This window comes from Sturnira hondurensis, unplaced genomic scaffold (assembly GCF_014824575.4).
Source record: "Sturnira hondurensis isolate 20B ecotype Veracruz unplaced genomic scaffold, ASM1482457v3 Scaffold0013063, whole genome shotgun sequence".
Lineage (NCBI taxonomy): Eukaryota > Metazoa > Chordata > Mammalia > Chiroptera > Phyllostomidae > Sturnira > Sturnira hondurensis.
This window is the reverse complement of record NW_028085694.1, coordinates 5327539-5340671: the sequence shown is the minus strand read 5'-3', so window position 1 is coordinate 5340671 and position 13133 is coordinate 5327539.

Below are 13133 nucleotides of genomic sequence, written 5' to 3'. Positions count from 1 at the left end.
TTCTGAGATAACCAAAATCAGAACAGGTAAGAACAAAGAAATCTCCCCGAATTAAGTCTAACAAAGTCAAAAACATAAAACATCCACGTGGTAACATGCATAACTGAGTATGTACAAAAACCACTGTGCTTGACCAAGCAGAATCTTACACAAGCTGTCTACTTTCTTCAGATTAAGATATACTTTACTCATGTTTGCATATCTAGGAAATCAGGATGCCTCTCACATCTGATGCATGTTACCACTCTTACTGTCCTGGACTGAACTCCCATATTTTTTCCTAAGCAGCTTTTGTGTTTGTTCTTGCCAGTCACCCACGGGTACTATTAAGCCAAGACCATTTCAAACTAAATCCTCTCCTGAGGATTTTTGGAGCACACTTTGCACTATGAATTCAGACTGCACACCTATATAAGTGATAGACTGTAATTCAAATTTTCATGGGAGATACTTTCCCCCTTTCCTCCATCTAGTGTCAGTGTTGAAACATACAAGTTTCCTTAACTGTCTTTTCCTAAATGTCGGGTTTAATTCTTATTTATTCCTGCAGTGAGGATTTAGGATAGTTTTGTAAAAATCAGCTATTTGAATCTCAGAGTGTATGCCTTTTCTTGTCTATCTACCTATCTACCTATCTATCCATCAGCATCATTAATCCAACTCTACTCCAGTGGAACATTAAATAATATTTCATCTTATGATCAAGAATATTTTATATGTAGTAAAGCATTGGTTCTTTCAGCCACGATTGTATAAAATTCACAGCTTGAGTCTATGGAGACAACAATGGGAATGCCCATGTTTGCCTAAAGAAAGCTGTGGTAAAAATAAAAAATGAAAGGTTTAGATCCTGGCAACTGCTTTTGATTCTGTAGTGTTGTGGAAAATGAGATCATGACACTAAGATTTCATAGTGTACTTCAGATTATTGTAGTACTGTTTGGCACATTTACAGATTCAATGTGAGATAATCCTTCTTCTCTTTTAGTGCAGAGCCCAGCATACAAGGTTTGTCCACAAGGTATCCAGTCATGTAACACAAAAAATAAAGACATTTGTTGAAGAAGATTCAAAATACAAGAAACATTGCACATAGGACAATGATGCCTCAGTTCCCTTCAAAGTAGGTACCTTGGGACCTCGCACCGTTCTCCCAATCACTATCAGCTGCCCCGTCCAATTTTCCTGAATCTCATTGATTGTCTGAAATCTCTCTCCTTTCAAAGGTGGTTTTGGTTTGGGGAAAAGCCAGAAATCTCAGAGCACCAAATCTGGTCTGTAGGGGGGCTGAATTACCTGGACGTTTCACCAAAAACTCTGCACCAGACATGATGTATGAGCAGCCATGTTGTCGTGATGAAGCTGCCAATCATCAGTTGTCCATAGCTGCAGTCTTCTGAATTTCACAGTAGTTTCTATGGAGGGATATTTAAGCTTAGTGCAAAGTTTGATGCCGATTCATTGCTCCACTCAGTCATTTTGAATGTGACAGCCACACAGTACACATGCTCCCTCAATGGCAATGAACACCCCCACTGATCAGTACAGTGAAGTTGTCATTATTCACACATACACATTCCAGTCCATTCTCCTTGGCCACCAAGTTACATCAATGTCAGGCAAACCGTTCTCATTATATTAAAAGTGGCTGGACTTTTTCCAGACAGACCTTGTATTTAGGTGCTCATCTATTGTCTCCTGAACTCCATGTTCTATAGCATGGTGTAAATCCTATGTGAGTTGGCTCTGCCCTCAACACAGAAACTCTTCCTCACATTGGTTTCTGAAATCTGTCCAGCAATCACTCCTGGGCAACTTCAGGAAATTACACATGGTTTACGTGTACATATTTTAATAAAATTCTTAACATTTGAAGAGAAAATATTGCTCTCTTATTTTTGATACAGCTGCTAGGATCAGAGGGATTTCTCTGTTTTGTTGTTCTTTTGTTTTGTCCTCCCCACTCCAAAGAAATTGTTGTCATACATTCTTACTTTAACTGAAACCAGTTTGTTTTTGTTAAGGGTGTAGAAGTCATTTTAAGTGATGATAACTCGACTGTTGATTCTCTGGCTTAGCTCATAGTCTCCCTCACTCAATAAGACAGACCAACTTTCTGTGGAGTAAGGTTGCATCATTTTTTTACCTAGTCTGTTATTAATCTGTTGCCACCCAAACTTTACATTTTTTACTCCAGTTTTCCCCCCTCAAAACATGAATGTCACATTTATCTTTCCTTTTATTTTTTCCTGACTTTTATGAGGTGAGGGCCACATAAAAACTCTGTGGCCCTGCAGCTGTCCTCTGAAACGAGTACTTTGAAGTGCCCTTGGCTCCACCCACTTCCCCAGCCGCCAGGACCCTGGAGTCTGGGAGAAAAATTGGAACACAGAAGTACATGTTCTAATTTTCAACAAAAAAACTGGGAAGAAGGATTAACAATATTATTAGTTCCATATACCTCTAATTTTTAAAAAAAGAAATAGTGTCTTTGTTCAGGCTGCTGTGACAAAATACTACAAACTGAGTACTTTACAAACAACAGAAGTTGATTATCTCACAGTTCTGAAGGCTGGATGTCTGAGATCGGGGTGCCAGTCGGTTGGACAAGGGCTCTCTTCCAAGGTGAGAACTTCTTGTTATATCATCACGTGGTGGTAGGGGTCAGTGAGGTCTGTGGAATCTCTGTTATGAGAGCTCCACCCTCATGACCTAATTACCTTCCACAGGCCCTACCTCCTAACACTGTTACCTTTTGCAATTAAGATTTAAACATGAATTGGGGGCAGACAAAAGCATTCGGACCATAGCAATGGCAACCTTATTATGTTAGATAAACCCAATCTTCTCTTCATGTTCCAACATACAGAAAATCACAGTTGTATTTTCTTCAATTTCCTCAATAACCTGAAATATAACATAATCCTTTCTTTCCTCCTCCCTCCCTTCCTCTCTCCACTCCTTCTTTCTTTCCTCTACTTTCTCTTCCTCTCCCTCCCTCCCTTCCTTTTATTTGTTTATTTTTTGCCCACATTTTATGACTTCAACTAATGGAGTATCATTTTTTGGTAATGGTGACCATAAATCACTGATTGTCATCTTTAACTGTACATCACACTCTCTATAAAAGGCAAGTAAGTCAAAGCATATTTTCCCATGGTCATCCCTTCCCAAACTCCATAGTCTGTAGGTCTTATAATGGAGTGAAACAAGAAACACATGTTTACATGGTCATATTTGGTCTTTCTAGAACAATAATCGTGCTGATACATTTGGATAAATTTTACAGCAACCACTAACATTTCATTGAGCGCATAGCTAGGTATCAGACACAGTCAAAACATTTTATATAAATTCCTCATTTAATTCTATGAGGCTGATACTGCATTTCCAAATTTTATGTAGAAGAGAATTGAGTCTCAGAGGAGTCAATAGCATTGTCAAAGTCCCACAATGCTAAGTTTGGGTTACTATCATGATATAATTGTCATGATATTGGAAAAATTATTGTCAAGTAAATTTAAAATCATAAAGCATATACAGAGAAGAACTTTTCCATAACAAAGGCAGTGTTTAAGAAAAAATGTGTTGTAAGATGTATATACCTTGAGACACTAATGGAAGCAGATCCATTCTCTTAGACATATCATTCCACCTCTAATCAGGGCAGTCGTCTGGCTATATAAGCTGCATAAAGTTCTTTGGGAGGGTTTTCTTGTAGTAATGCTAATAGTTTATTTGAAAAGTATACTTGGTTATTCAAAGTTTATTTTCCAGAATGTTTCCTATTTCTAAGAATTCTTCAACAGGCGTAATTACCAAGATACACTGTTCATTCCAGGGGATGCTTGTTGGTCCTTGACTCAGTATTTACTAAGTTTTTAAACTACTTTGCTCACTACCATGTTATCCCTTCTTTCCAGCAGTAGTCTGTGGAATCAATTTTCATTTCCTAAGCAGTTTATATCTAAGCAGTCTTTCCATAACATTCCCTGAGACAAATAGTGAAGTGGTACCATTTTGACTTCTATTCATCATGGACTGAGTAATAAACTGATTCTCTTGAATTTCTCATTCTACTCCTTCCCAAATCATTTTTTCTATATCTGTCACCAAGTCCTTGAAACCTTAGACCAGGGGTGTCAAACTCATTTTCACCAGGGCCGCATCAGCCTCGCAGTTGCCTTCCAAGGGCCGAATGTAATTTTAGGAATGTATAAATGTAACTACTTCTTAACAGTTAAGCAAGAGCCTGGCACTGTTGCTGGGTAGAAACTAGGTGCTGGGCCAGATAAAACAAGGCAGAGGCTGGATTCAGCCCTCAGGCCTTGTGTTTGCCACCTGTGACTTAGACTCTTCAACAATCTTGCATTTCTACAGCAAAATACCCATGTTTTTTCCTTCATATATATTTTTCACAGGGCTCCATCCTGAAGGTTTAGTTAGAGAGAAAATCTCAACAACCACAGGGCAGCTTTCACTGCTCTGTGAATACTTCGGGATGAAATAAGAAGGGTCTCCGAGATCCAGGCTTTCCCCATCCTCTCGGATACTCTTGGTGATCCCAGTTTTTCTTTTTCTCTGAGGGCTAATGAAGACCCACAGAATTAGCTCCACCTGCATTAGTGAGTTGACCCCTCTACTGTCTGTTAGGTCTGTCAGTAAATGGTTCCTAGGGTTTACCCACACAGCAGGAACTAAGGCTAGAAAATAACAATGAGATGATGCATCCTTCCATATATTTTACATGTGTGCACTGTTAAATTATAAAACCGTGTAGCTATTTGGTCGATTAAAGGACTTTCTGTTAATGTTCTTTTAAAGGCACCATGTCAATCCAATGACAGAAGGACGTCCCTGTCCATCCTTCTGTTATTTCAGCAGCTTTTAGATATTTCAATGGGCCCCAAATTCCTCAGTTGCTCAACCATTTACAATTATTTCACCCAGAGTGAGCATGCTACATAGCCCAGCTTCTCAATTCTCAAATATAACCTATTATAGTTTATTTGATGATGTAAACTATGTAAATTCCCAATTAAACTACAAACAGGAGAATAAAGCAAACCCCAAATGCAGGAAACTCTTTTTTTATTTCTAGAAGTTATTGAATTCTTATATTACAAAATCCTTAATACCATAACAATAAAAATAGGATAGAATAAGAGTCCTGTGTTATTTTACTCTAATAACTATGTTATTTTAATTTAAATCTACTAAAACAATACATTAAAATGTCTTCTTATGACTTTTACATAATTTTTATGTGTAATAAATGTATACTTGCAAACAATAGACTATTAATAAGTATTTGTTCTGTGGTTGAACTAGAATTTTGAAGGGCCACTTTTAGCAAACCATACAATAAAAAATAATAACTCCAAGTGGGAGAGGAACTCCAGCACTCGTGGGTGATTTGCTATGGGAAGAGGGGTGTAAAGAAAGTGGGTGGAGAGGTCCCGGAGGGGATGTTGCCTGACGTTTGCAGAGGAGTGCGTGACTGGAGAGCATGATTAGGGCAAGGGGGCGTGACTGGTGGGCTGGCAGGAATAGGAGCAGCTGCAGTGAGAAAAGGGCTTTAAAGAGCATATTAGAAAGTTTTCCTATAGCCACAGTTCTCTGAAATTTTTATACCACTCCTCAAGAAAGCTCATAATAACAATCAGTCATTCTTCAAGGACCTTGAAAGTCAATCCCTGTAACTTTGAAACGACCTCACTCTGAGACTGGCTTCAAAAGGAGTTCAGTTTCTAGGTTTCTGAAAGACCTATTTCAGCACCCTACCTCCTACCTCTCACAGTTATCTCAATGCTTACATACAGCCCCTTCTCTGAAGACAATGCAAAGGTGTTTTATGTTAGAGTTCCGAAATGGATCTTGTTTTCCAGGATATGGTCAGTTTGAGAGAAGGCTGGCTCTGATCGAGTCTCACTCACTTTTATAGGACCAGCCCTAAAAGAGTAACCAAGTTGCAGGTGTTTCCAGAGAAGGATCAATCAAGGGCAAGCACAGGATGCAAAGGTAAAATCAAACTCCAATTTTATTAAATGTGAACAAAATGGATCAGTGATAGGTGTCCAAAGTGAAATATCGGCTGATTTTAGCAGCTGTCAGGCTGCTCAGTTGGATGACACACAGAAGTTTAGTTGGCTATGCAGCTGACGAAAGGAAGAGTGGATTTGCTGGCTGGGTTTCAGGGTCAGGGCTGCAAAAGCAAAGAAAGTTCTGGTTTGTTTCCTGGTTGCAATCAACTGACATCAACTAACGCTGGAGCACCATGCTCAGAAAATGGGTGAGAACAAGAAGTTGGGTAGTTGCCGCCGCGCGGCATCATTTCGCAAAGGATGCCGCACTACTGCTGCTCAAGTTGAGTTCTGAATAACTCCTGCTTTGACTCCAGCAGGAGGAGTCAAATGGGACAAGCTTATACCACATGTGATTTTTCCCTTAACTGGTTTTTCCTATTTTTAAAATAAAAAATATCTTTCAGAAAAAGACAATTACCATGATTTTACTCATATGTGGAATTTAATGAACAAACTGAACTAACAAGCAAAATAGAGAGAGAAAAATAGAGACAGACTCAGAGAGCAGGCTGACAGCTCTGCAGGCAGCGGAGGGAGTGAGCAAAAAAGAAGCAAAGAACTGATGGGCATGGACAATAGTGTGGTGATTGTGGGGGAAGGGGGTAGGTAGCCATGCAAAAAGGTATACAGGGGGGTACATGGTAATGGAAAATATGTTAAAAACAATGCAAAAAATAAATAAAAGTCTTCATGGAAAGGAAGGAAGGAAAGAAGGAAGGAAGGAAGGAAGGAAGAAAGGAAGAAAGAAAGGAAGGAAGGAAGGAAGGAAGGAAGGAAGGAAGGAAGGAAGGAAGGAAGGAAGGGAGAGAGAAAGAAGAAAGAAAGAAAGAAAGAAAGAAAGAAAGAAAGAAAGAAAGAAAGAAAGAAAGAAAGAAAGAAAGAAAGAAAGAAAGAAAGAAAGAAAGAGAAAAATACTATTTTCTCCTTGGTTTCCTTTCAGGAACCCACCCTTTATGAAGATTTATACAGTGACAGATTCCATAAGCATATCATATTTGAGCTGTTAAAAATGCACAGCACTGATTAAGAAGAAAACGTGATTACTAGGGCATTTAGCAAAACTCTAAAAAGATGGAGTTCAATTGTAAAACCCGGGCACATAGACTAGCCTGGGGTGGGGGAGTCCGATCACCCCAGTTATCTGAGCTGGGCATGGAGTCAAGGCTGACCCACTAGCAGCAAGATTTGGAATGTGGGTCTTCATCTGGAGGTGCACGTCATCTCCTGCCTCGTGCAACCTTTCATTTTGGGATTTGAGGATATTGTTGATCCTGCTGGTTCCCAGACTGAGGCCAGTCACTAGCAACAACAGTGAAGAATTTAATCTGGGATTTAGTAGACCATCATTGGCATTGTAAAAAGAGCTATGATAAGTGATATCAAACCTACATGGATAAAGTCAAGTGGCAGTTTGGCAATATTGTACAGTTGATTCACTTTGTTCAGTGTTACTGATAAGCATATTAATTCCCAGGTGATCTGTAGGTGTGGAACTGTTGAACTGCTGAACTGCTGTATGATTGGTGGACTTTCAAAAAGAGTTGTGAAAGAAAACAAACCCTGAAATGTAACATTGATATCGACCAGACACCACTATTTTAATTTCACTGCAAAAAATACAGTAGCTGCGGTCTTTAATGGTTTTAAATCCCCTCCAGGTCTCCCATCATTGCTTGGCTAGATGTCAGTGCCTGTGCTGACCAGTAGCTGGACCTGAGCCTCTGATGTTGGGTGACATTCAGGCAATTGCAACTGTGTGCTCCTGGTGCATTCCTTTCTTCCGTGCCTAGGGATGCCGAGGGATGGTGCTAAAGGTATTGTTACGACAGCGTATGATTTCTTGTCACCAGGATACAAATACAGTGAACTTTTACGGCAGCAGCTGTTCTCCTGGAACTGAGAGAAATGATTCTCCAAGTAATCTCAAAAGAAAAAAAGGAAAAGGGATAAAGAGAGAAATAGAAACCAATATATTCAGGAAAAGTATCAATGGGGCAGGAGGGAGGGCTGAGACCGGCATTTAGTGTGTTTTGACTCTGGTTTCAAGGTTCCCATTAAACTGTGGAAAAGGAGGAACACAGGCTGGCAGGGGTGATGTCACAGCCAAGAAATGCTGTCATGCCCAGCACTGCCAGCTCTTCAGTCTCCAGGGCCAAAACTGCAGAAGCGATTTTCTAGTCTGAAAATTTAAAGATATAAATGTATAAAGCACACTGGGTATTTCACAATGTTTGATAGCTCATGATTGTGTAATGGAAAAAATGGGGGAGGGGGAAGCAGACCACTTTTTTCTATCTATTAGCTTGGGTATGTCACTTAAGCAGGAAACAGTCTTTACAATAAAGAAGGTGGCAAGGACCTAAGGGTGATGACTGTGGACATCTTTATGGAGGCAGAAATTATAACAACAAAGAGCAAGTATATAATAAAGCGTCCTTATTGTTTCATACATTTTGGCTGTGGGGTGAATTCTTGTTGCAGAAACAGTGCAGGCTGTTGAATTCTTCTGAATCCTTTTGGAGAACCAATGGGAATTTCCTCCGTGACAGGTAACAGGCTGGGTGTTAAGTCGTCCGTGCTAGAGGTCTCTGACTCCGACATCAATGGTGATGTGGACTGCTTTGGCTGGGTTCAATGTTTGATAGCTCATGAATGGGGGAGGGGGAAGCAGACCACTTTTTTCTATCTATTAGCTTGGGTATGTCACTTAAGCAGGAAACAGTCTTTACAATAAAGAAGGTGGCAAGGACCTAAGGGTGATGACTGTGGACATCTTTATGGAGGCAGAAATTATAACAACAAAGAGCAAGTATATAATAAAGCGTCCTTATTGTTTCATACATTTTGGCTGTGGGGTGAATTCTTGTTGCAGAAACAGTGCAGGCTGTTGAATTCTTCTGAATCCTTTTGGAGAACCAATGGGAATTTCCTCCGTGACAGGTAACAGGCTGGGTGTTAAGTCGTCCGTGCTAGAGGTCTCTGACTCCGACATCAATGGTGATGTGGACTGCTTTGGCTGGGTTCAGGCAAAGGACTCATATACTCCATTAGCATAAAAACACACACATCTGTAACCACGAACATAAATGTCCACATAGTTTGCAAAATCTGTCTGCTCCAAAGAAATGCTCTTCCCTGTGAAGTGTGCCTACAATGGGTCAGTCCTTGGGGTGTTCCTGTGGTTCACCCTGTGGAGGCTGCCTGCTCCCACGTAAAACCTGTACAGAATGATCGTAAAGGTTTTTCAATCTATAGGTCCACGTGGTCCCCCAAAATAGGAGCTGATGTACCTTTTTCAAATGTTGAAACCTTCCGGAAGCTTGGGGAAATAATGAATAATGCCTCCTCTGGCCACCTGTTAAAGGCACTCGTTTTTATTCTAAGGTGCTCTTTGGGGCACCTGGGTATTTTTGGTCTCTGTCCAGGACTGTGATGGTACAGAAGAGGGGGTTTGATGGTGAGGAATGCCAGTCAGTTGATTAGGAAGCTGACTTAATGCCTAGATCCTGAGTGCCCCATTCCTCAGGGCTGTTGGGTCTGTGCTTAATTTCTAAATATTTGACTGGTTCATGGGAGCTAAGTGCCTGCCACAATGTCTTTTCATTCCTGTTAACTTCCCAGATTTCATTGTTGTCCATTCCCTAGATTCAGTTCTTTCTTCATTCCCAGAATGTTACTGGCCAACAAGCTAGGTAGTACCTTCACCCACTACAGGAACCAAAAAAAACAGCCTAATTTATCGTCTCCTTTAAGTCATCTCCATATATCATTGTGATAAACATTTAGTTGCTGTAATTCTTGAGCTTGTATTCAGACTTCTCCAAAATAACATAGATTCTCTTTAAAATCAAAAACTGCCACTTGAAAAGTACTTGTTATGTTTACTTTCATTTATCACATTTTTTTCCATTCTCCACAGTCTATTTTCCTTGTTCCTAAAATCAAATGCATGTTTATCATAGTGAGATCATCCATTTATATCCAATTTTTGATTCTAGAATAATATCTCATTTCACTCAAATAACATAATGATGGTGTAAGTCTCTACATACTTTTTTGGTAGGTATTACTCTTCTCCAAGTTTCTCTAGGGATTTTTTTTTAAATTCCCAAGGAATTCCTCACAAAAAGCTCAGGAACAAATTTTAGATGACTTTGAGAACACTTCCCTTGTCTATACCCTCCCATTCTTTATGTTGATGGGAGTAACCGGAGGTCATTCCAACTGAATCAATGATTACTGTTGCTATTTCTTCTCTCCCCAGGGTTGGGAAAGCATTGTTCTCTAGTTCAAATAGTGCCTACCATGTTGGCAATTTGAATAAGGGAGGAAGGAATAAGGATCAGCTAGCCTGACAAATTAGAGGCATGTTGTGCCACCTCTGAGTTAAGGATTGCCGGCAGAGACGAAAGTGTGCCTGGAGGAGTGCGTGAAAGCTCGGTGTGGCCATTAGTACATGTTACATCCGTATGAAATAACCAGCCGATAGTTGACTAGTAGGGTGGTCTAGAAATATAACTGTGGAAGTTATCAGGATATAAGTGGCAATTAAAGACATGAGAAGGGCAATTTAACCCTTGGTGTCTGTAAGGAGAGAAGATCTCAGGTGAAAGAGCATCAGTATTTACGGGACAGCCATGGACTGACAGACTGAAAGAATGTTCTGGAATATGCAAAAAAGAATAAGAGAAAAATCAACAGAAAAAAGAACCCGGTCATTTATTAGACGTGGAGTAACACATGAGCACTTAGTAAATGATTCTAAAGTTTGAATATGGGTTACTGTTATTTGTTGGTAAATTGTAAATGTTTGTAAGTTTATTTGCACAGTTAAATTCCAGTTTAAAAAGAACCAATATGGGCAAAAAAAAAAAAAACCTTTACAGTAATAAAATTATTCCTAAGCCCAGGCCAATGGCCTGGAGCATTAGAACCTTGTTGATCTCATTACAACAAAATTCTCTACTATGAATTATTTAGTATAATGACTTTCCCTAGTCTTTGTCTATAGAGTAATTCTTTACTTATAATGTAAAAATCATAAGAATATAAACTGTTCCAGGAAGGTTGATTTAAGTTTTAAAAAATTCATTCTCTGGAGTCATAGTGGTTTATCCAATGTGAAATGTGCTGTGCTCTGTTGGAAACCGAAGGTGGGCTCTGGGGTGTGCATTTAAATGTAGCTAATGAATTTCCTCTGTGCAGTCCAGCCTGGGGAGAAATGGAGAAGACTGTTTAATAAAGCATGCAGTAGAATTGCCCTCTCTGGCTCTCCAGATTATAATACTGGAGCACAGCATTATTCCTTTTTCCTCTAAATCTATTCTTATTTTTCTGTGATTGCAATTTCTGACCCTCCCACCCTCTCGTTTTCTTCTCTGCCCACTCTCTCTTCCCACCGCTTCCTTCAGGTCTGCCTGCATCCGTCCTTCGCTGCCTTCCTGACATCCCTTCCTTCCTTCTTGTTCTCCTTTAATTAAGGCTGGTACCACAGTGATGATCTGAAGAGATTCTCACCGCGTGCTCACAAATTCTTCCACAGCACACATTCATAGAAGCCCTCATGGTGCTCACTCTCTTCTCCTAGCCACACACTGGAACCTTTGCCGACCTGAAAGAGGAGCCTGACTTTGTACAAAGGCAATAAGTGAATTTCTGTCTTCATCATTTTTGTTTATTCATTTGTTGTTTTGGTTTATTTTTTCTAAGAACTCGGTTCCCTCTGCTTTTTATTTGACTCTGGGGAGATAAGAGGCAATGTACCCACTCGTGTTCTTTTGTTCTGGCTATGCATTGAGTTCAGAGGAGTGCTTGTCATTTCAACTTTGTTAGAAGGAGCCTTCCAGAAGATCCGGAAGAAGTGACCTGCATCATTAATCACTGGGGGCAGAAACCAGGAGGGTGCAGCTTAAGAGAGTCTGCCTTTTTAATTACCTCTTCAGGTAATCACTATGCACACTAGAGCCCGGAGACTTGACTATAAAATTATTATGCTTTTTGGGATGAAAGAGTTGGGTTGAAAGAAAAACAATCACCTAAGCTGCCTCTTCCTAGTCTACTGGCCCTCAGAATCAGTTCATAAGATGGTAACTTCCTGATGTCAGGAATCTTGCCTTTTATTTCTGTATCTCAGGCAGGCAGTGTGTAACTATAAAAAGAGCATGGTCCTAGAAATGAAAAACACCTGAATTTCAACTTTATCTGCACTGTCTCGCCTTGGACAAGATTCTTAACCTCCCCAAACTTCATTTCATCCATCCAGTGGGAATATAATACTCAATTACAAGATAATTATGAGCATCACTGTGCTGGTTAATTAGTACAAAACGCAGTGGTTATATAAAGCATATGGTAGAGGACATGATGTGAAGTTGGAATTTTCAAAATGTTCTTACTCCCAGCTTTGACCTCAATGAGCTTTTGCTTCCCCATTTGTAAAATGAAAATTTTATAGTTGTACCAAAATTGATGACATGGTAACAATAGGAAATATATAAAAACATGCATTGTAGCTTTGCTCTCAATGCAGGGTTACTAATATCCTGTCAGTTATGTTTCCTGCTATCAATAAATCAAGCTGGATCTATTATATAGCTATCGAGTGTCTGTTCTCCACAAATCCCTGTGCTAGGTATGCTTCTGAGTATAAACTGAGAGTCACAGGATTCCTGAACTCTAGGAGCTCATGATCTAGTGGGTAACGTAAGTACATACATGACTCTGAAAGAAGGTAACCTGGGCTCTGTGTTCATTGAGCAGCTACAACTAAAGGCTATAAGAGCTGTTTGGAGAAGGAAGAAATTTATTCCAGCTGGGAGATTAAAACATATCTCTGTTTAATGCTGATTGATTTCAAGAGGAAAAATAAAATCAAGGAAAGTCCTGTTTCTGTTTACTTAATCTGCTTGGGAGGGCTCTGAGTACTCAGAAAAGAGAAGGAGCGTACTGCAGTAAAATTTGATTAAATTGAACACTTTGAATTTGGATAATGGGGTTTTCTTGTCAAATTCTGTCTTTGAGACTAAAAAGTCCATGTTTTGCTGTTGC